General features: G+C 37.9%; 1 protein-coding gene across 3 annotated transcripts in view; it reads left to right on the forward strand.

Annotated features, from left to right (window-relative positions):
- Positions 1-21,669, forward strand: part of LOC123795729 (uncharacterized) — a 486,557-nt gene that overhangs the window by 450,733 nt on the left and 14,155 nt on the right. The gene's annotated exons all lie outside the window — the stretch shown is intronic.

Consider the following 21,669-nt stretch of genomic DNA (forward strand, 5'->3'; position numbering starts at 1 on the left):
GGGACTGAAGGCAGATGGGAGGGACATTACAAGTTCAGAAGAGAAGAGTGAGAAGATCAGACCATACACCAGGCACCTCTACTGGGAGGACCAGTTCCTATCACATTTGGTTTTGGAAACCAGCAGAGTTAAACTTCGGGAGAGCCGGAGGGTGATATGAAACTAAGTTCCTACACTTAAAAATCCAGGACACTAAGTAATTCAGCCTGAGACACAGCACAAGAAGTAGAGTCTGAAAAGCTCCTGGGGTATATGTGAAAGAGATTTATTGAATATTCCTAAAATGCATGTGGGAGTAGCAAGGATCTGCAGGAGATTCCTCTGGAAACAAGTGCAGGGTTGAGCCATTTCCCTCCCCAGATACTTGGGGGAACCGGTGCCAACATTCTCCACCTACCTTGCTAGCACCACAGGTGCCACCCTGACATTCCTTTGTGGACCTGGTTGTCTAACCCGCCTGCCTCCCCAGGCATCCCTCCAAAGTGGCTCCTGCCCCACCACACCCGGTAGGCAGCCCAGGCTTGGACCAGTGCCACTCCAAAGCAACTGCTGCCTTGGAGAAAGGGGCACATAAGTCCACACATCAGTGCACCTGCAGCCTGCCCTCTTAGCTGTCCATGCAGGGAGCAAGCCCACCCTTTGGCATGCTTGCAGCTGTGGCAGAAAGGCTAACTGCACACAGCTAGCCTGAGCCAGCACACCAAAGAGCCTGTGGCTGCCACCAGCCTCTAAACAGTGTGGGGAGCAAACCCTGCCCAGTGTACCCAAAAAGGGGAAGGGGTCATTGCAGCCAGCTGGGCTTGATGCAGTAGGGGCTCTGCCACCACAGGAAGGTGCACAAGGGACACTCTGGTATGCCTGGTTCTAGCAACCAGGTGGATTTCACTATAGGGCACCGGAGATCTTTTCTATACAAGGTCACTACTTTGAAGACAGACACAATGAGAAGAGGGAGGACTATGTCCCAAATGAAAGAACAAGACGAAATTACACTAAAACAGCTAAAAGAAATTGAAGCAAGCAATATGCATGATAAAGAATTTGAAGTAATGGTCATAAAGGTACTCACCAGTCTTGAGAGAAAAAAATGAACGAACTCAGTATGAACTTGAACAAAGAGATACAAAATATAAAAAGGAACCATTCAGAGCTGAAGAATTCAATAACTAAAATAAAAAATCTGGGGTGCCTGGGTGGCTCAGTCAGTTAAGCATCTGCCTTCTGCTCAGGTCATGATCCCAGGGTGCTGGGATCGGGCTCCCTGCTCAGTGGGGAGTTTGCCTCTCCTTCTCCATCTGCCTCTCCCCCAGCTCATGCTAGCTCTCTCTAAAAAAATAAGATATTTTAAAAATTTACAAGATGAATGGATCGGCAATCTGGAAGACAGGGTCATGGAAAGCAATCAAATTGAGCAGCAATAATAATAATAGCCTCAATGACCCTATAACATCATCAAGCATAACATTTGCATTATAGGGATCCCAGAAAAAGAGGGAGGGGGCAGAAAACCTCCCTAAGCTTGAGAAGAAAACAGACATCCAGGGCCAGGATGCAGAGAGCTCCTAACAAAATGAATACAAAGAAAGCCATACCAAAAACACACAATAATTAAAATAGCAAAGAGTAATGATAAAGAATTTTTAAAAGCAGTGAGAGAAAGACTAAAGGGAAACCCTGTAATGCTACCAGGTAATTTTTCAGCAGAAATTTTGCAGGCCAGACAGGATTAGCATATTATCATACCTCTGGAAGGAAAAAAACCTACAACCAAGAATAATCTGCCAAGCATTCTATTCAGAATAGAGGAGATATACTTTCCCAGATAAGCAAAAACTAAAGCTCATCACCACTAAACCAGTCTTACAAGAAATGTTAAAGGGACTTTTTAAGTGGGAGAAATAACCCACAACTAAAAATAAGAAATTATGAAAAAAAAGTTTTAACGGTAAAGAGAAATATGTAGCTTAATCAATTATAAAGCCAGTGTGGAGGTTAAACACAAAAATAGTAAAATCAGTTATATTTACAAAAATAAGTCAAGGGATACACAAAATATAGAAAATGATGTATACATAAAATGTGGAAGTGGGGAGAATGTGTTCAAATTTAACCACAAATTTAACACCCTAGGTGTTTGGCAGTTTATTAATATGTGTAACAGATACACAAAAAATAAAGGAATCTAAGCATAACACGAAAGAAACCCATCAAACCACAAGGGGAGAGAGCTAGAGAAGAAGGAATAGGAGAACTACAAAAACTGTAAAACAAGTAACAGAATGGCCATAAGTTATATACCCACCGATCATTACTTTAAATATAAAAGGACTAAGCGCTTCAATCCAATGATGTAGGGTGACTGAATGGATGAAGAAGAAAAGACCAATCTATATGCAGCTTACAAGAAACTCTCCTCAGATCTAAATACATATACAGTCTGAAAGGAAAAGGTTGCAAAAATATATTCCATGCAAAGAGAAGCAAAAATGAAAAGCTGGGGTGACAATTCTTAGTTCAGACAAAAAAGACTTTAAAACAAATGCTGTAGCAAGAGACAGAGAAGCACCTTAAAGGGATCCAATCCAGAAAAGAATGTAATAATTGCAAATATCAACATAGGAGAACCTAAATACATAAAGCAAATATTAAAGGAAGAAATCGACAGTAATACAATAATAGTAAGGGACTATAACATCCCACTTACATGAATGGATTGATCATCAGACAGAAAATCAATAAGCAAACAGTGGCTTTGAATGGCACATTAGACCAGATTGACTGAACAGATACGCATAATAGTGGAATACCCACTCTGTTCAAGTGCACGTGGAACATTCTTTAGGGGAGAGTTAGGCCACAAAACAAGTCTCAATAAATTTAAGAAGACTGAAATAATATCAAGCATCTTTTCTGACCACATTGTTATGAAACTAGAAATTAGTTACATGAACTGGACAAAACATAAGTAGATGGAGACTAAACCACATGCTACTGGACAACTAATGGATCAATGAAAAAACTCAAAGAGAAAATTGGAAACCCACAACCAAAAATCTATGGAATGCAGCAAGACAGTTCTGAGAGATGAGAAAAATCCCAAATAAATAATCTAACTTTACCGATTAAGGAACTAGAAAAAGAAAAAGCATAGCCCAAAGTTAGTAGAAGGAAAGAAGCAATACAGACGAGAATGGAAATAAAATACACAGTCCAATGAAACTAAATATGGTCTTAAAAAAGGTAAAGGGTGCCTGGGTGGCTCAGGTAATGATCCCAGAGTCCTGGGATTTAGCCCCACATCGGGCTCCTTTGCTCAGCAGGAAGCCTGTTTCTCCCTCTGCCTGCTGCTCCCCCTGCTTGTACTCTCTTTCTCTGTCAAATAAGTAAATAAAAAATTGATTCAATAAAGTTTTAACCAGACTCATCAAAAAAACAAGCAAACCAAGGAGAGGAAATAATAACTGACACCACAGAAATATAAGAGAATAATATAAAAAATTATAACAACCTACAGGAAATGGATAAGTTCCTAGAAACATACAGTCTTCTAAAAATGAATCAGGGAGAATAGAAAATTAGAGCCAGCTGATTACTAGTAATGAAATTGAATCAGTAATCAAATTTCTAAGAAACTATAGTCCAGAGCTAGATGGCTTCACAGGTGAATTCTACCAAACATTTAGAGAGGAGTTAGTACCTGTTCTCCTTAAATTATTCCAAAAAATAGAAAAGGAAGGAAAGCTTTTACATTTATTTTATGAGATCAGCAATACCCTGACACCAAAATCACACACACACACACACACACACACAGAAGAAAGAGGAAAGAAAGCTACAGGTTGATACCACTGATGAACACAGATGCAAAAATCCTCAATAAAATATTAGCAAAGCAAATTCATCAATACATTAAAAAGTTGCCACAATTAAGTGGGATTTATTCCAGGGATACAAACATGGTTCAATATTTGCAATTCAGTGAATGTGGTACATCACATTAACAAGAGGAAAGATTGAAAACCATATGATCATCTCAACAGATACAGATAAAGCACTTGACAATTATTCATTCATGATACAAAATCCTAATAACTTGGGTTTCGTGGGAACACACCTCAACATGATAAAGACCACATATGAAAAACCCACAGCTAACATTATACTCAATGGTGAAAAACCAAAAGCTTTTCCTCTAAGATCAGGAACAAGACTCTATTCTACAAGACTCCTTTCAGTAGAAAAGAAAAAGCGATAATTAGAAGAAAGTTATTAATAAAAAGATGTAAAATATGACAATATATACATAAAATGAGAAGGGAGTAAAAAAAAGTTTTTAGAAAGTATTCGAACTGAAATGACTGTCAACTTAACACAGACTGTTCCGTAATTAGGATCCTACATATGAACCTCATGGTACCCACAAACCCAAAACCCATGACACACAAAAAATAAAGAGAATGATAGCCAAGCATAACACCATAGAGAGTCAGCAGTCACAAGAAAAGAGAGACCAAGAAAGGCACAGAGAAGAACTATGAAAACCGCTAGAAAACAATTAACAAAATAGCAGTTAAGTACATACCTATCAATAATTACTTTAAATGTAAATGGTCTAAGTATTCCAATCAAAAGACATAGGTGGCAGAACGGATTAAAAAACAAAACTGTGATGCCCATGATAGTCTCATTTCAGACCTAAAGACACAGACTGAAAGCAAAAAGATAAAAAAAGAAAGACCATGCAAATAGAAGAAAAAAAATCTAGGGGAACAATACTTATATCAGATCATATAGATTTTAAAACAAAGGCTGTAATAAGAAAAAAAGGATAATTACATAATGAGTCAACGCAACACGGGGATATAACAATTGTAAATATGCATCAAACATTAGATCACCTAAATATATAGAGCAAATATTAACAGACAAAAAGGGAAACCTGGACAGTAATTCAAATAATAATAGGGGACTCTAGCACACCATTTACATCAATAGATAGATCATCCAGGCAGAAAATCAGAAGGAAACACTGTTTAAATGACACATAGACCATATGGACATCACAGATCTATACAGAACATTTCACCAAAAAACAAAACACAGGGGAGGAAAAAAGATGGCAGAGGAGTAGGGGACCCCTTTTTCAGCTGGTCCCCCGAGTTGAGCTGGATAGGTACCAGACCAGCCTAAATAACCACGGAATCAGCTTGAGACACAGGAAGATACATCTGGATCTCTACAAATGAACATCTCCAGCGCTGAGTATTGAGGTACGAAGCGGGGAGCCATGAAGCCGTGCACAGATATCGGAAGATAAACGGAAGGGGGAGGGAGCCGCCGCGTTTGGGCGCCGGGAAGCGGTAGCCACCTGCACGGGGGAGCGGGCGGGCTTGCGGAGAGAGTAGACTGAGACCTTGAGCCTGGGAACGCGCGCGACCAGACTGAAAACCGGAGCTCCGGAGCGCTCACTGGAACCAGACTGATACCAGGAGCTCGGGAGCACTCGTGCAACCAGACTGAAAATCGGCGCTCCAGAGCGTGCGCGAACCACACTGGAACGGGGAGCTCGGGAGCGCATGCGGGAACTGGGGGCAACTGGCGGTGTTAGAAGCACAAAGGGCAGAGACCCAGGCCCTCGAAGTGAGGGCTGGGACAGCAGCTGTGGGGCACACAACCCGGGATGCTGCAGGGTTTTTAGCAGCACTGACAGAAACGGAGTTAGAGTGGCCAGGAGAGCTCAGTGGAGAGCAGAATGTGATCTGTTCTGAGACAGAGGTTTGGATACGGTCACTGCGGCTCTGACCCTCAGAAGACTCACAGGAAGCTGCAAGGGAAAGCCGCCAGAGAACAAAAGCCTGGAAAAACCGGTTCACATTGTGCCCATCCCACCCCCCCCAGGGGACAGGGAAACTCTACCCAAACAGGGTTGCCTGAGTATGAGCGTGGCAGGCCTCTCCCCCAGAAGGCAAGCTGAAAAAACAAGCCCACATCCCTAAGGTCCCTATAAAACAAGTGCACATTGCTTGGGTCCTGGTCAATAATTTGGGCTCTGTACATGCCCGCAACCACTCCTCATCAGAATGACAAGGAGCAGGAACCCCCAACAAAGGAAAGAAACAGAGACTGTGACCTCTGCCACAGAACTAATACATATGGATGTAATCAAATTTTCAGAAATGGATTTCAGAGTAACAATTGTCAAGATGATGTGTAGGCTTGAAAAAAATATTAGCAAACATATAAAATCTCTAAGGGCTGAAATGAGAACAAATCTGGCAGAAATTAAGAAAGCTATGAATCAAATGCAGTCTAAACTGGATGCTCTGACGGCCAGAGTAAATGAGGCAGAAGAACAAATTAGTGAGTTAGAGGATGAGATGATAGAAAAGAAGGAAAGAGAAGAAACATGGCTTAAAAGACTCCACTTCCAAGAAAAAAGAGTACAGGAGATTACTGACTCAATAAACCTTCCAATGTCAGAATCAACAGCATCCCCGAGGGGGTGGAGAAAGAGAGAGGGCTAGAAGAGATATTTGAACAAATTGTAGCTGAGAACTTCCCTAATCTGGTGAAAGAAACAAGCATTCATGTCCAAGAGGCAGCAAGGACCCCTCCCAAGATCCATGAGAACAGACCGACACCACGTCATATAATAGTAAAATTCTCAAATCTTAGATAGAAGGAAACTTGAAAGCAGTGAGGGGGAGGAGATTCCTCACATACAGAGGGAGGAACATCGGAATAAAGTCATATCTGTCTACAGAGACCTGGCAAGCCAGAAAAAGCTGGCAAGACATATTCGGAGCACTAAGTGAGAAGAACATGCAGCCAAGGATCCTTTATCCAGCAAGGCTGTCATTCAGAATGGATGGAGAGACAAGGAGCTTCCAAGACTGGCAGAAACTGAAAGAATATGTGATCACCAAGCCGGCCCTACAAGAAATATTAAGGGGGGGTTCTATAAAAATAAAAAGACCCCAAGAGTGATACAGAACAGAAATTTACAATCTATACAAACAAAGACTTCACAGGCAACATGACAATATTAAAATCATATCTTTCAATAATCACTCTCAATGTGAATGGCCTAAATGCTCCCATAAAACACCACAGGGTTGCAGATTGGATAAAAAGGCATGAAACATCCATAGGCTGTCTTCCAGAGACTCATTTTGAACCTAAAGATACATCCAGACTGAAAGTGAAGGGACGGAGAACCATTTTTCATGCCAATGGACCTCAAAAGAAAGCTGGGATAGCAATTCTCGTATCAGACAGATTAGATTTTAAGCTAAAGACTGTAGTTAGAGATACAGAAGGACCCTATATTATTCTTAAAGGGTGTATCCAACAAGAGGATCTAGCAATTATAAATATCTATGCCCCAACAGAGGAGGAGCCAGATACATAAGCCAACTCTTAATCAGAATAAAGACACAAATGGTTAATAATACATTAATAGTAGGGGACCTCAACACTCCACTCTCAGCAATAGGTCATCTAAGCAGAAAAATCAACAAACAAGAGCTTTGAATGACATACTGGACCAGATGGACCTCATAGATATATACAGAACACTACACCCTAGAAAAACAGAATACTCATTCTTGTCGAATGCACATGGAACTTTCTCCAGAGTAGACCATATACTGGGTCACAAAACAGGTCTCAACCGATACCAAAAGACTGAGATTATTCCCTGCATAATCTCAGACCACAATGCTTTGAAACTGGAACTCAATCACAAGGAAAAATTTGGAAGAAACTCAAACACTTGGAAACTAAGAACCATTCTGCTTAAGAATGACTGGGTAAACCAGGAAATTAAAGAACTTAAGCAATTTATGGAAACCAATGAGAATGAAAACACATTAGTCTAAACCCTATGGGACACTGCAAAGGCAGTCCTGAGGAGAAAATACATAGCTGTCCAAGCCTCACTCAAAAGAATAGAAAAATCTAAAATGCAGTCCTTATATTCTCACCTTAAGAAGCTGGAAATGGAACAGAAGAACAAGTCTAAGCCACGCATGAAAAGACAATTGATTAAGATTAGAGCAGAGATCAATGAATTAGAAAACAGAAGCACAGTAGAGCTGATCAACAAAACTAGAAGCTAGTTCTTTGAAAGAATTAGTAAGATCAATAAGCCACTGGCTAGACTTATTCAAAAGAATAGAGAAAGGACTCAAATTAATAAAATTATAAATGAAAGGGGAGAGATCATGACCAACACCAAGGAAATAGAAACAATCATTAGAAACTATTATCAACAACTATATGCCAATGAATTAAACAACCTGGAAGAAATGGATGCCTTCCTGGAAACCTATGAACGACCAAGACTGAAACAGGAAGAAATTGATTATCTAAACAGACTGATTAATTGCGAACAGATTGAAACAGTGATCAAAAACCTCCCAAAAAAAAAAAAACACAAGAGTCCAGGTACTGATGGATTCCATGGGGAATTCTACTAAACATTCAAAGGAGAAATAATACCTATTCTCCTGAAGCTGTTTCAAAAAATAGAAACAGAAGGAAAACTACCAAACTCATTCTATGAGGCCAGTATTACCTTGATCCCCAAACCAAAGACCCCATCAAAAAGGAGAATTACAGACTAATATCCCCGATGAATATGGATGTCAAAATTCTCAACAAGATCCTAGCTAATAGGATCCAACAGTACATTAAAAGGATTATCCATCACGACCAAGTGGGATTCATCTCTGGGATGCAAGGGCGGTTCAACATTCGCAAATCGATCAGTGTGATAGATCACATTAATAAGAGAAGAGACAATAACCATATGATCCTCTCAATTGATGCAGAAAAAGCATTTGACAAAATACAGCATCCTTTCCGGATTAAAACCCTTCAGAGTGTAGGGATAGAGGGTACATTCCTCAATTTCATAAAAACTATCTATGAAAAGCCTGCAGTGAATATCATTCTCAATGGGGGAAAAGCTGGAAGCCTTTCCCTTAAGATCAGGAACACGACAAGGATGCCCACTCTCGCCACTATTATTCAACATAGTACTAGAAGTCCTAGCAACAGCAATCAGACAACAAAAAATAAAAGGTAGTCAAATTGGCAAAGAAGAAGTCAAACTCTCTCTCTTCACAGATGACGTGATATTTTATATGGAAAACCCAAAAGACTCCACCCCAAATTACTAGAACTCATACAGCAATTCAGCAAGGTGGCAGGATACAAAATCAGTGCTCAGAAATCAGTTGCATTTCTATACACGAACAATGAGACTGAAAAAAGAGAAATTAGGGAATCAATTCCATTTACAATAGCACCGAAAACCATAAGATATCTCAGAATAAACTTAACCAGAGAAATAAAGGATCTATACTCTAGAAACCACAGAACACTGATGAAAGACATTGAAGAAGACACAAAAAGATGGAAAAACATTCCATGCTCATGGATTGGAAGAATAAACATAGTTAAAATGTCTATGCTACCCAGAGCAACCTACACTTTCAACGCCATCCCGATCAAAATACCAATGACATTTTTCAGAGAGCTGGAACAAACAATCCTAAAATTTGTGTGGAACCAGAAAAGACCCCAAATTTGCCAAGGAAATGTTGAAAAAGAAAAATAAAGCTGGGGGCATCATGTTGCCTGATTTCAAGCTATACGACAAAGCTGTAATCACCAAGACAGCATGGTACTGGCACGCATAGACCAATGGAACAGAATAGACTCCAGAAATGGACACTCAGTTCTATGGTCAACTAATCTTTGACAAAGCAGGAAAAAATATCCAGTGGAAAAAAGACAGTCTCTTCAATAAGTGGTGCTGGGAAAACTGGACAGCTATACGCAAAAGAATGAATCTTGACCACTCTCTCACATCATACACAAAGATAAACTCCAAATGGACTAAAGACCTCGATGTGAGACAGGAATCCATCAAAATCGTAGAGGAGAACATAGGCAGCAACCTCTACGACATTGGCCAAAGCAACTTCTTTCATGACACCTCTCCAAAGACAAGAGAAACAAAAGAAAAAATGAACTTTCAGGACTTCATCAAGATAAAAAGCTTCTGCACAGCAAAGGAAACAGTAAACAAAACAAAGAGGCAACCCACAGAATGGGAGAAGATATTTGCAAATGACACTGCATATAAAAGGCTGGTATCCAAGATCTATGAAGAACTTCTCAGACTCAATACACGAGAAACAAATAAATCAAAAAATGGGCAGAAGATATGAACACTTTTCCAATGAAGACATACACATGAAAAAATGTTCAACATCATTAGCCATCAGGGAAATTCAAATCAAAACCACACTGAGATATCACCTTATGCCAGTTAGAATGGTAAAAATTGACAAGGCAGGAAACAACAAATGTTGGAGAGGATGTGGAGAAAGGGGAACCCTCTTACACTGTTGGTGGGAATGCAAGTTGGTACAGCCACTTTGGAAAACAGTGTGGAGGTCCCTTGAAAAGTTAAAAATTGAGCTACCCTATGATCCAGCAATTGCACTACTGGGTATTTACCCCAAAGATACAGACGTAGTGAAGAGAAGGGCCATATGCACCCCAATGTTCATAGCAGCATTGTCCACAATAGCTAAATCGTGGAAGGAGCCAAGATGCCCTTCAACAGATGACTGGATTAAGAAGATGTGGTCGATATATACAATGGAATATTACTCAGCATCAGAAAGAACGATTACCCAACATTTGCAGCAACATGGACGGGACTGGAGGGGATTATGCTAAGTGAAGTAAGTCAGGCAGAGAAAGGCAATTATCATATGGTTTCACTCATTTGTGGAACATAAGAAATAGCAGGTAGATCAGTAGGAGAAGGAAGGGAATAATGAGGGGGGAGTAAACAGAAGTGGGAATGAGCCATGAGAGACTATGGACTCTGGGGGAAAAAACCGAGGGTTTCAGAGAGGAGCGGGGTGGGGGGAATGGGCTAGCCCGGTGATGCGTATTAAGGAGTGCACGTATTGCATGGTGCATTGGGTGTTATACGCAAGTAATGAAGCATCAAACTTCACACCAGGGGCACCTGGGTGGCTCAGTCGTTAAGCGTCTGCCTTTGGCTCAGGGTGTGATCCCGGCATTCTGGGATCGAGCCCCACATCAGGCTCCTCCACTAGGAGCCTGCTTCTTCCTCTCCCACTCCCCTTGCTTGTGTTCCCCCTCTCGCTGGCTGTCTCTATCTCTGTCAAATAAATAAATAAAATCTTTAAAAAAAAAAAAAAAGAACTTCACATCAAAAACTAGGGATATACTGTATGGTGACTAACATAATAAAAAATATTAAAAAAATAAAAACAGCATTAGTAATTAAAAAAAAAGAACACAAATGAAGTCAGAAATGAAAGAGAATAATTGATACCACAGATATACAAAGAATTAGGATACTATGAAAAATCATACGCCAAAAAATTGGACGATCTAGAACAAAAGGAATATACGTCTTCCAAAACATCAAGAAGAAACAGAAAATTTGAGTAGACCAATTACTGGTAATAAAATTGAACTTGTAATAAAAAACAAAACCAAAAACAAATAAACAAAAACTCCCAAGAAACAAAAGTCCAAGATCAGATGAATTCAGAAGTGAATTCTACCAAGATTTAAGGAAGTGTTAATACCTGTTTTCCTCAAACTATTCCAAAAAAAAAAAAAAAAAAAAAAAAGAGGAAAACTTCCAAAGACTTCTGTAAGGCCAGCTTTACCCTGATACCAAAACCATACAAGGACACTACGAAAAAAAAAAAAAAAAAAAAAAAAAAGAAGAAGAAGAAGAAGAAAACTACATACTCAAATGCAAAACTCATGAACAAAATTTTAGCAAAGCACATTCAACAATACATTAAAAGGATCATTCACCATAAGAAAGTGGGGTTATTTGGGGAATGCAAGGATGGGTGAATATTTGCAAATCAATCAATGTGATACACCAAATTAACAAAGTAAAGGATAAAATCATGATCATTTCATTAGACGCAGAAAAAGCATTTGACAAAATTCAACATCCATTCATAAAAATGCTCAAGAAAATGGGTTTAGAGGGAACATACCTCAGCATAATAAAGGTGATATATTTAAAAACTACGGCCAACATCAATGGGGAAAAACTAAGAGCTTTCCCCTCTTAGATCAGGAACAAGACAAGGATGTTCTCTCTCATCACTTTTAGTCAATATTGTACTAGAAGTCCCAAAAACAATCAATCAAGAAATAAAAGGCACCCAAATTTATATATTTGCATATAATATACTATCTATAGAAAACCCAAAGATTCTACTAATTTCTATTATTCTAAAAGTTTTTGGTGAGGCTCAAGATAGAAAATACACAGAAATGGTTGTGTTTCTATATGTTAATAACAAAGTAGCAGAAAGAGGATTCAGAAACAATTCCATTATCAATTGTACCAAGAATAAAATAAGTATAAAATACCCAGGAATAAACATAACCAAGGAGGTGAAAGACATGTACTCTGAAAACTTTAAAATAATGGTGCAATAAATTGAAGACAAAACAAGTGGAAAGATATTCTGTGCTATGGATTGGAAAAATTAATATTGTTAAACTGCCCACATTACCCAAAGCTGCAATCCCTATCAAAACACCAATAGAATTTTTCACAGAACTAGAACAAATAAGTCTAAAGTTTCTATGGAAACACAAAGAACCCCTAATAGCCAAAACACTCTTGAGAAAGAAGAACAAAGCTAGGGGCACCACAATCCCAGATTTCAAGATACACTAGAAAGTTATAGTAATCAAAACAGTTTGATACTGGTACAAAAATAGACATATAGATCAATGAAACTAGATTTCATCAAAGAGCTCAGAAAGAAACCTACACTTAACATGGTCAATCTACAACATATAGGCAAGAATATACAATGGGGAAAAGACTGCTTCTTCAATAAATGGTGCTGGAAAAACATGACAGCTACATGCAAGAGAATGAAACTGGACCACTTTTTCACACCATACATGAAAATAAACTCAAAATGGTTTAAAGACTTAAACGTGAGACATGAAACCATAAAACTCCTAGAAGAAAATGTAGGCGGTAATTTCTTTGACATAGGCTATAGCAATGTTCCCTAGCTATGTCTCCTCAGACAAGGGGAACAAAAGCAAAAAGACTATTGGGATTACACCAAAGTGAAGTTTTGCATAGCAAAGGAAATCATCAACAAAACAAAAAGGCAACCAACAGAATGGGAGAAGTTATTTGCCAAATATATATCCCATAAGGAGTTATTACCCAAAATATATAACAAATTTATACAACTTGACACCTAAAACCAAATAATCCAGTTAAAAACTGGACAGAGGATAGACACTTTTCCAAAGCAGACATACAGATGGCCAACAGACACATGAAAAGACGCTCAACACTACTAATCATCAGGGAAATGCAAATCAAAACCATGAGGTATATATAACACCGATCAGAATGTCTAGAATCAAAAAGACAAGAAATAACAAGTGTTGCCAAGGATGTGGAGAAACAGGAACCCTTGTGCACTGTTGGTGGGCATGTAAATCAGTATAGACACAGTGGAAGACAATATGGAGGCTCCTCCAAAAATTAAAAATATAAATACCACACAATCCAGTAATTTTACTACTGAATATTTACCCAAAGAAAATGAAAACATTAATTTGAGCAGATCTAGGCACCCCTATATTTATTGCAGCATTAACAGTAACCAAGATATGAAAGCAACTGGAATAGCCATCGATAGATGAACGGATAAAGAACACACACACGTGCATGCGCGTGCGCGCGCGCGTGCACACACACACACACACACACACACACACAGAGGAATATTAGTCAACCGTAAAGAAGGATGAGATCTTGCCCTTTGAACAACATGCATGTACTTAGAGGGTATTATGCCAAGTAAAGTAAGTCAGAGAAAGACAAATACCATATGATTTCACTTATATGTGGAATTTTAAAAGCAAAGAAAACCAGAAATAGAATCCTAGATACAGAGAGAACAAACTGGCAGTTGCCAGAGGAGAGGGAAGAAGGCTTCTGTTATGAAATGAGTAAATCATGGGGTAAATGGGAATATATAGGGAATATATTCAATGGTATTGTAATAGCATTGTATGGTGACTGATGGTATCATTCATGTGGTGAGCATAGCAGTTGCCAAATAACTATGATGTAGTTACTAAAACGACTGTAATGTAGTGAAACTAAAGTAACATTGTGTGTCAATTATACTTCAATTAAAAAATAATTAAAACACAAGAGACCAAGAGAAGAAGAAAGGAACAGACAAGTACAAAAACGACCAGAAAACCACAAAAATGGCAGTAAGTACACACCTATCAATAATTATTTCAAATGTAAATGATATAAATTCTCTAATCAAAAGATGTAAGTCCACAGAATGGATAAAAAAATCACACCCGTCTATATGATTTCTACAAGAGACTCATTTCAGACCTAAAGACGTGCAGAATAAAAGTGAAAGAATAGGAAAAAATGTTAAATATAAGTGGAAATGAAAAGAAAGCTGGAGCAGTAATACTCATATCAGAAGAAATAGACTTTAAAAGAAAGACAGTAACAGAAAGTAGGACATTATATAATGATAGAGGTGTTCTTCCAAAAAGAATGTATAACATTTGTACATATTTATGCACCCAACATAGGAGCACCTACATCTCTAACAAATATTAACTGACATAAGGGGAGAAACTGACAATGATGCAATAATAGCAGAGGATTTCAATGCCACCTGCATCAATGGATAGACCAGCTGGACAGAAAATCAATAAGAAAACACTGGGCCACACATTAGACCAGACTGACTTAATAGATACAGATGATTTCATCCCAAAGCTGCAGAATACACATTCTTTTCAAGTGCACATGCAACATTAAGTCAATAAATTTAAGACTGAAATCATATCAACATATCTTTTCTGACCACAATGGTATGAAACTAAAAATTGTTTACAAGAATTGGACAAAACACAGGTATGTGGAGACTAAACAACATGCTACTAAACAACCGATGGGTCAACTAAAAAATCAAAGAGGAAATAAAAGAAAGTCCCTAAACAAATGAAAATGGAAACTCACATTCCAAAATCTATGGAATGCGGCAAAAGCAGTTCTTGGAGGGACGTTCATAGTGACATTGGCTAACCTCAAGAAACAAGAAAAATCCCACATAAACAATTGAACTTTTACACTTTAAGGAACTAGAAAAATAGGAAAACAAAACTGAAAGTAGAGGGAAACAATATAGATGAGAAGGGAAAGAGACTAAAAAACAATGGAAATGATCAATGAAACTAAAATCTTGTTCTCTGAAAAGATAAACAAAATTCGATAAAACTCTAGTCAGACACATCAAGGAAAAAGAGGAGGGCCCAAATAAAATAGTAAATTAAAAAGAAGTTGCAACTGACAAAAAGGAATACAAAGCTTCATAAGAGAATATAATGCACAATTGTACATCAATAAATTGGAAAATCTAGAAAAAAATGAATAAATTCCTAGTAACACGTAACCTTCCATGACTGTGTCATGAAGAAATCGAAAATCTCAATAGATAGACAAGTAATGAAATTGAATCTGTAATTAAATAACTTCCGAATAAAAAAAAAGAAGTCCAGAATAAGACAGTTTCACAGGTGAATTCTACCAAACATTTAAAGAAGAATTAAAGTTTCCAAAAAACTGAAGAATGCTTCTAAACTCCTTTTACAAGACCAGCATTATCCTGATGTCAAAACCAGACAAAAATATGACAGAGAAAAAAATTATAGGCCAATATCTTTGATGAACACATATACAAAAATCCTCACTAAATGTTAGTAAACTGGATTCAACAATACGTTAAAGGTATTGTACACCACAAGTGGGATTTATTCCAGGGATGCAAGGATGGTTTAACAAATCAACAATAATTTGCAAACCATTCAACATTATACACCATGTAAACAAAGAATAAAAATCATAAGATGATATCAATAGATGTAGAAAAATCATTTAACAGTATTCAGCATCCATTTATGATAAAAACTGTCAATAAAGCATAGAAAAAAAATGTACCTTAGCATAATAAAGGCCATGTATGACAAAATTACAGCTAACATCATATCGAACAATGAAAAGCTGAAAACTTTTCCTCTAATATCAGGAATAAGACAAGACTGTCCCCTTTTTCCAGTTTTATTCAACATAGTACTGAAGTCCCAGCTGCAGCGATTAGGAAAGAAAAAGAAATAAAAGGGCATTCAAATTGGAAAGGAAAAGTAAAATTGTCATTATTTGCAGATGATATGATACTATATAGAGAACATTCTAAAGACTCCATGAAAAATCTATTACAACTAATAAATGAATTCAGTGAAGTTGCATAATACAAAAAAAAAATACAGAAATCACTTGCATTTCTATACAATAATAATGACCTATCAGAGAAATTAAGAAAACATTCTATTTACAATGACATCCCCAAAAATGAAATACCCAGGAATAAGTTCAAAGACCTGTGCCCTACAAACTATAAAACACTGATTAAAGAAGTTGAAGACAACACAAATAAATGGAAAGATATTCTGTGCTCCTGAATTACAAGAATTAATACTGTTGAGATGTCCATACTACCCAAACCAATCTACAGATTCAATGTAATCTCCATCAAAACACCATGGCTTTTTTCACAGAACTAGAACAAATAACTCTAAAATTTGCATGAAACCACAAAAGCAATCTTAAGAAGAAAGCTGAAGATACTACACTTCCTGATTCCAAACTATACCATAAATTAAAACAGTATGGTACGGACACAAAAAATAGACGCATAGATGGATGAAATAGAAGAGAGAGTCCAAAAATAAACCCACACTTACATGGTCAATTAATCTATGACAAAGGAGGCGAGAATATATAATGGGGAAAGGCCTTCTAATAAATGGGGCCAGGAAAACTGGACTACATGCAAAACAACAATCACAAACCAAAAAACTGGACCACTATCTTACGCCATATACAAAAAAAAAAAAAAAAAATCAAAATGGATTAAAGAACTGAATTTAAGACATGAAAACAAAAAAACCTCTAGAAAAAAATATAGGCAGTAATCTCTTTGACATCCATCTTAGCACCATTTTTTTTTTCTTTTTGACCAGTGTCCTCAGACAAGAGCAAAAAAAGCTGAAATAAACAAATGGGATTTCATTAAACTGAAAAGCTGTTAGAATTTCTAGCATACAATTTTAACTCATCACGGATTACCTTCAAGTGGTGTTATGCAACTTTACATTCAGTGTAAGATCCTTACAGTAGTATATTTCAATTTTTCTCCTTAAGCTTCTATGCTACTGTCATGTTCAAATTCTTTTCCATGTTATTCATACCACACTACTTTTTTTGTCTAAATAGTCAATTACCTTTTAACAACATTTAATTAAAAGGAAATCATATATATTTGCCCCTGTTCTGTTATTTCCAGTCTCTTCATTGAGTAGGCCCATATCTCCATCTGGTATCATTTTACTTCTGCCTGAAGACTTATTTTATTTTTTATTTTTTTTTAATTGAGGTATAGTTGACGTACAATAATACAATGTTATATTAGTCTCAGGCCTTTAAGATTTTTTATAGTCCAAGCCTGCTGGTGACAAATTTTCTCAACTTTGGTATTTCTTAAAAAATGTATCACTGTCAGTTTGAAAGATATTTTTGCTGGGTATAGGGTTCAATTATTATTTCTTAATTTTCGTTCTATAAAGTTATTGCTCCACCTTCTCTTTACTGGTATTGTTTTCAGTTAGAAATTTGCTGTCATCTATTTCTAGGTTTCTCTTCATATAATGGGTCTTTTCCCCCCTGCTGATTTTAAAGTTTGCTATTAAGCACTGGTCTTGACCTATTTGACTATGACGTGTTTTGGTGTAGTTTGTGTTTCTTACACTTGAGATTCATTGAGCTTCATGGATCTGTGCGTTTATAGTTTCCCTCAAAATTGGGGGAAAATTCAGCTATTATTTCTCCTAATATTTCTTCCTCTCTCTTTTGGGAATTTTAATCACATGTATATTAGGGCACTTGAACTTCTCCCATAGCTCATTGTTCATTTTGAATTTGCTATCTGTGTTTTATTGAATCAGTTCTATTGCTATGTGTTCAAGGTCATTAATCTTTCAATCTTCCCTTTTTCAATATCTAATCTTTATAATCCCACTCAGTGTAATTTTTGTCTCTGATATTACAGTTTTCATCTATAAGAAGTTTTGTTTGAATCTTTTTCATAGCTTTCATATGTCTAATTTTTGAACACATGAAATATAGTTATAACAACCATTTCAATGTCCTCTGTTAATTCTAACATATGTATTACTTCTGTGTCCATTTCTTTTGACTGAGTATTCTCTTCATTATGGATTGTGTTTTTTTGTTTTTGTTTTGTTGTTTTTACTTCTTTCTGAAAGTGCCCTGTTGTTTCCTCTAATACTTTTGGGTGGTTCTTTGCCCAGGTAGTTAACTCCTATATATGCACCAACCAGAACTCTGCTGAACAGCCAAGCATAGTAATAATGGTCAATTTTAAAGTCCCTTGGTCTTCTCCGGGGAACTCAGAAGACTTTTAAAATCGTTTCCGATAGGCAGTAATAACAGGTATCTTGGATGGCCAGGTTAAAGGGCTCAAATGGCACTCCCCAAACCGACATCACTTACATTCACTAATTTATATTGGGGCGGGAGATCTCATGGGATGAAGTACAAGACTCAGATCTGGACAGCAGTGAGGTTCCAGGATGTGCTCACATATCAGACTGTTTTAACTCTAATGGAGGCCTTTTCAGGAAAGGAAATAGGGCCCCTGAGAGAAATTTAATGATGAAAGAAGACTAAAATAGTGAGCCAACGAAGTGGGCCAAAGGGAGAAAGGGAATATTGATTTTAGTTTAGCTGGGTGGCTGATACCAGAAATCATCCCAACTGTGCCACAGAGAGGAGGGGGTGGGGGGGCGGGCAGGGAAAATGTGGGAGAATGTAGCTATGTGCATATACAAAATGAAAGAACCGAACGGAGCTCAGACAACTGTGCTGGGACACATTCTAAGAGAATATGAAAGAACAGTTATAAGATTTCTCACCGTACTGTCTTTGCCCGGGTGAAAGAGTGAAGAGCTACATTGCAGTGGTACGGGAGGCAGCTTGGTCAAGTAACACTTTCTCATGTCACATGGACCCAGGGACTGTATGTTCTATGGCAAGGCTAATGCTGGTGGCGTCATTGGCTTGCCAGCTCCAATCACTATTGTGGCAGAAGTATGGGCAACAGCACCCGAGGGAGCGGTGGTGACAGCAGCCATGGTGCGAACGTGTAAGGCAATCAGGCACACGAATGCAACAGCGAGACCAGATGGCTGGACGTGAGTGACCTATGTATGGGACTAACGAAGCCTGAGCTGAAGTCATGGTATTACTAGCTGTGGTGGTGAGTGCAAGTTACTGAAAGCTGCTGCCAAGCTGTAGAGTCCTATGGCCTGATGAAAGGGCTCACTCCCACGCCCACGCCTCCACTCTCATCATAATACAGAAAATTAAGCATAATACAGAAAAGGTTTCTCTCTATCACCTCAAAAAACAATGATGAGGATTTTTTATCTCTAGTTACAACAGTGGCAATGATAGAGTCAGGAGAGGAATTCAAGCCTTGACTGGCTCCTCAGTAGGACTGTGGTGTCTGAGCTGCGTGATTCTTATTGGGAAGCAGTTGCACTCAGTGACCATCAGAAATCATGGACACATGTTGGCACTGCTGGAGATTCTCAGAAATGCTGGTGTAAGGGAACTCTGTAAATGACCCATACCTCCTTCAACAGGTGGGGGCTTGGGATATTGATACTTGAATGAAAACATTAATGGTGATACATCCATATTTGCCATCTGGGGAAAGCTCAGCACTTGAGCTATACAATTTAATATATATACAGTTGACCCTTGAACAGTTTTGGGGGTTAGGGGCACTGACCTGCCACAGAGTCAAAAATCTGTGTATAACTTTTGACTCCCCCAAAACTTAACCACTAATAGCCTACTATTGACCAAAAGCCTGACTGATAACATAGACAGTTGATAAACACGCATTTTATACATTATATATATTATACACTGTATTCTTACAATAAAGCTAGAGAAAATAAAATGCTGAGAAATCATAAAGAGAAAATACATTTATAATGCCGTACTATGCTTATCAATACTGTAAGTTTATATCCCCTGTATCTAAGAGGAATGATCTGTCAGCTCCTACATCAATATTATGTGACATAAAACACTGTCAATGTTATATGTATTACTAATGTTAGACATCAAAGAATGAAAAGATAATGTGAAAAATTTCTTAGTTACAGGTATAATGATTCATGCATTGATAATGAAGCAGCGTGATTGCTTTATGGTTGTCTAGTGTAATTGATCTGATTGCTTCACAGTAGCCTAGGTTACACTAATGAATGAATCATTATAAAATTTTATGCCATACAGTATTGTACTTGTATTCATAATACAGTATTGGAAACACTGTTACACTTTTGAAAAACCATTTACCTGTGATGAGAGGTGGATATCTAGTTTCTCCAGTTATGAGAAAGGGACATACTATATGGCAATGTAATTCTTTGAAAGTAAAGTTATAAAACATAACAAACACATTATTACTTTTATATTAAATATTATCCTGTGCCTGCGTAAGGATAGGATATCCACTTCCATACAAATCTTACAGGTGTTGTACACAAGGACTGCTTAGGCCAGGCTGATGAGGACACAAAAATCTCTCACGCTTTTTGCTGTACAGTTATTATTCACACGGAGGCGCTCACATATACAACAGATGTTTGTTAACTGCATGATGATTATTTCCTATTCGTTCAGTGGAAGTGGATCATCATAAAGGTCTTTATCCTTGTCTTCACATTGAGTAGGCTCAGGAGGAGGAGAAAGAGGAGGGGTTGATCTTGCTGTCTCAGGGGTAGCAGAGGTGGAAGCGGAGGCAGGAGGGGCAAGCACCTTCAGTGTAACTTTACAGAAATACATCATCATTTCTGACTCTTGTGCTTTTTCATTTCTCTAAACATGTTTCTACATGGACCAATCTTTTTTTCCCCACTGTTCGCTTTAGTTTCAGTGCCTGTATCCTAGAAAGGTCCATTTCATAAAAGAAGTCAAAAACAGTCTTGGATAATCAGAACCTCTCTGCCAGATGGTCTGAGGTTTGTTTTCTGTCCCTGCTTCTTCTATGTCTTCACTTCCTCGTCTGGTGCTGGTTGAGAAGCACTCATCTCCATCAAGTTGTCTGTTAAGTCCTCTGGTGTGCTGTCTCTTAGCACTTTAATTTCTTCAACATCTGCATCTTTGAGACCCTTCACCTCCCACTTTTTCCCCCCTCCACCATATCCACAACCTCTTTCATGATTTCCTTGACTGGCTCTGTTTTCAAATCCTGAAAAATCATATACAACATCTGGAACAGTTTTCTCCACCAGGAATTTTTTTGTTACAGACTTGATGGCCTTTACAGATTTTCCTATAACAATAATAGTATCTTCAATGGTATAATCCTCCCAGACTTTCACAATGTTCCCTCTGTTGGGGTTCCC

The sequence above is a fragment of the Ursus americanus genome, chromosome 35 (assembly GCF_024610735.1).
Source record: "Ursus americanus isolate L20-20 chromosome 35, mUrsAme1.1.p, whole genome shotgun sequence".
Taxonomy (NCBI): Eukaryota; Metazoa; Chordata; class Mammalia; order Carnivora; family Ursidae; genus Ursus; species Ursus americanus.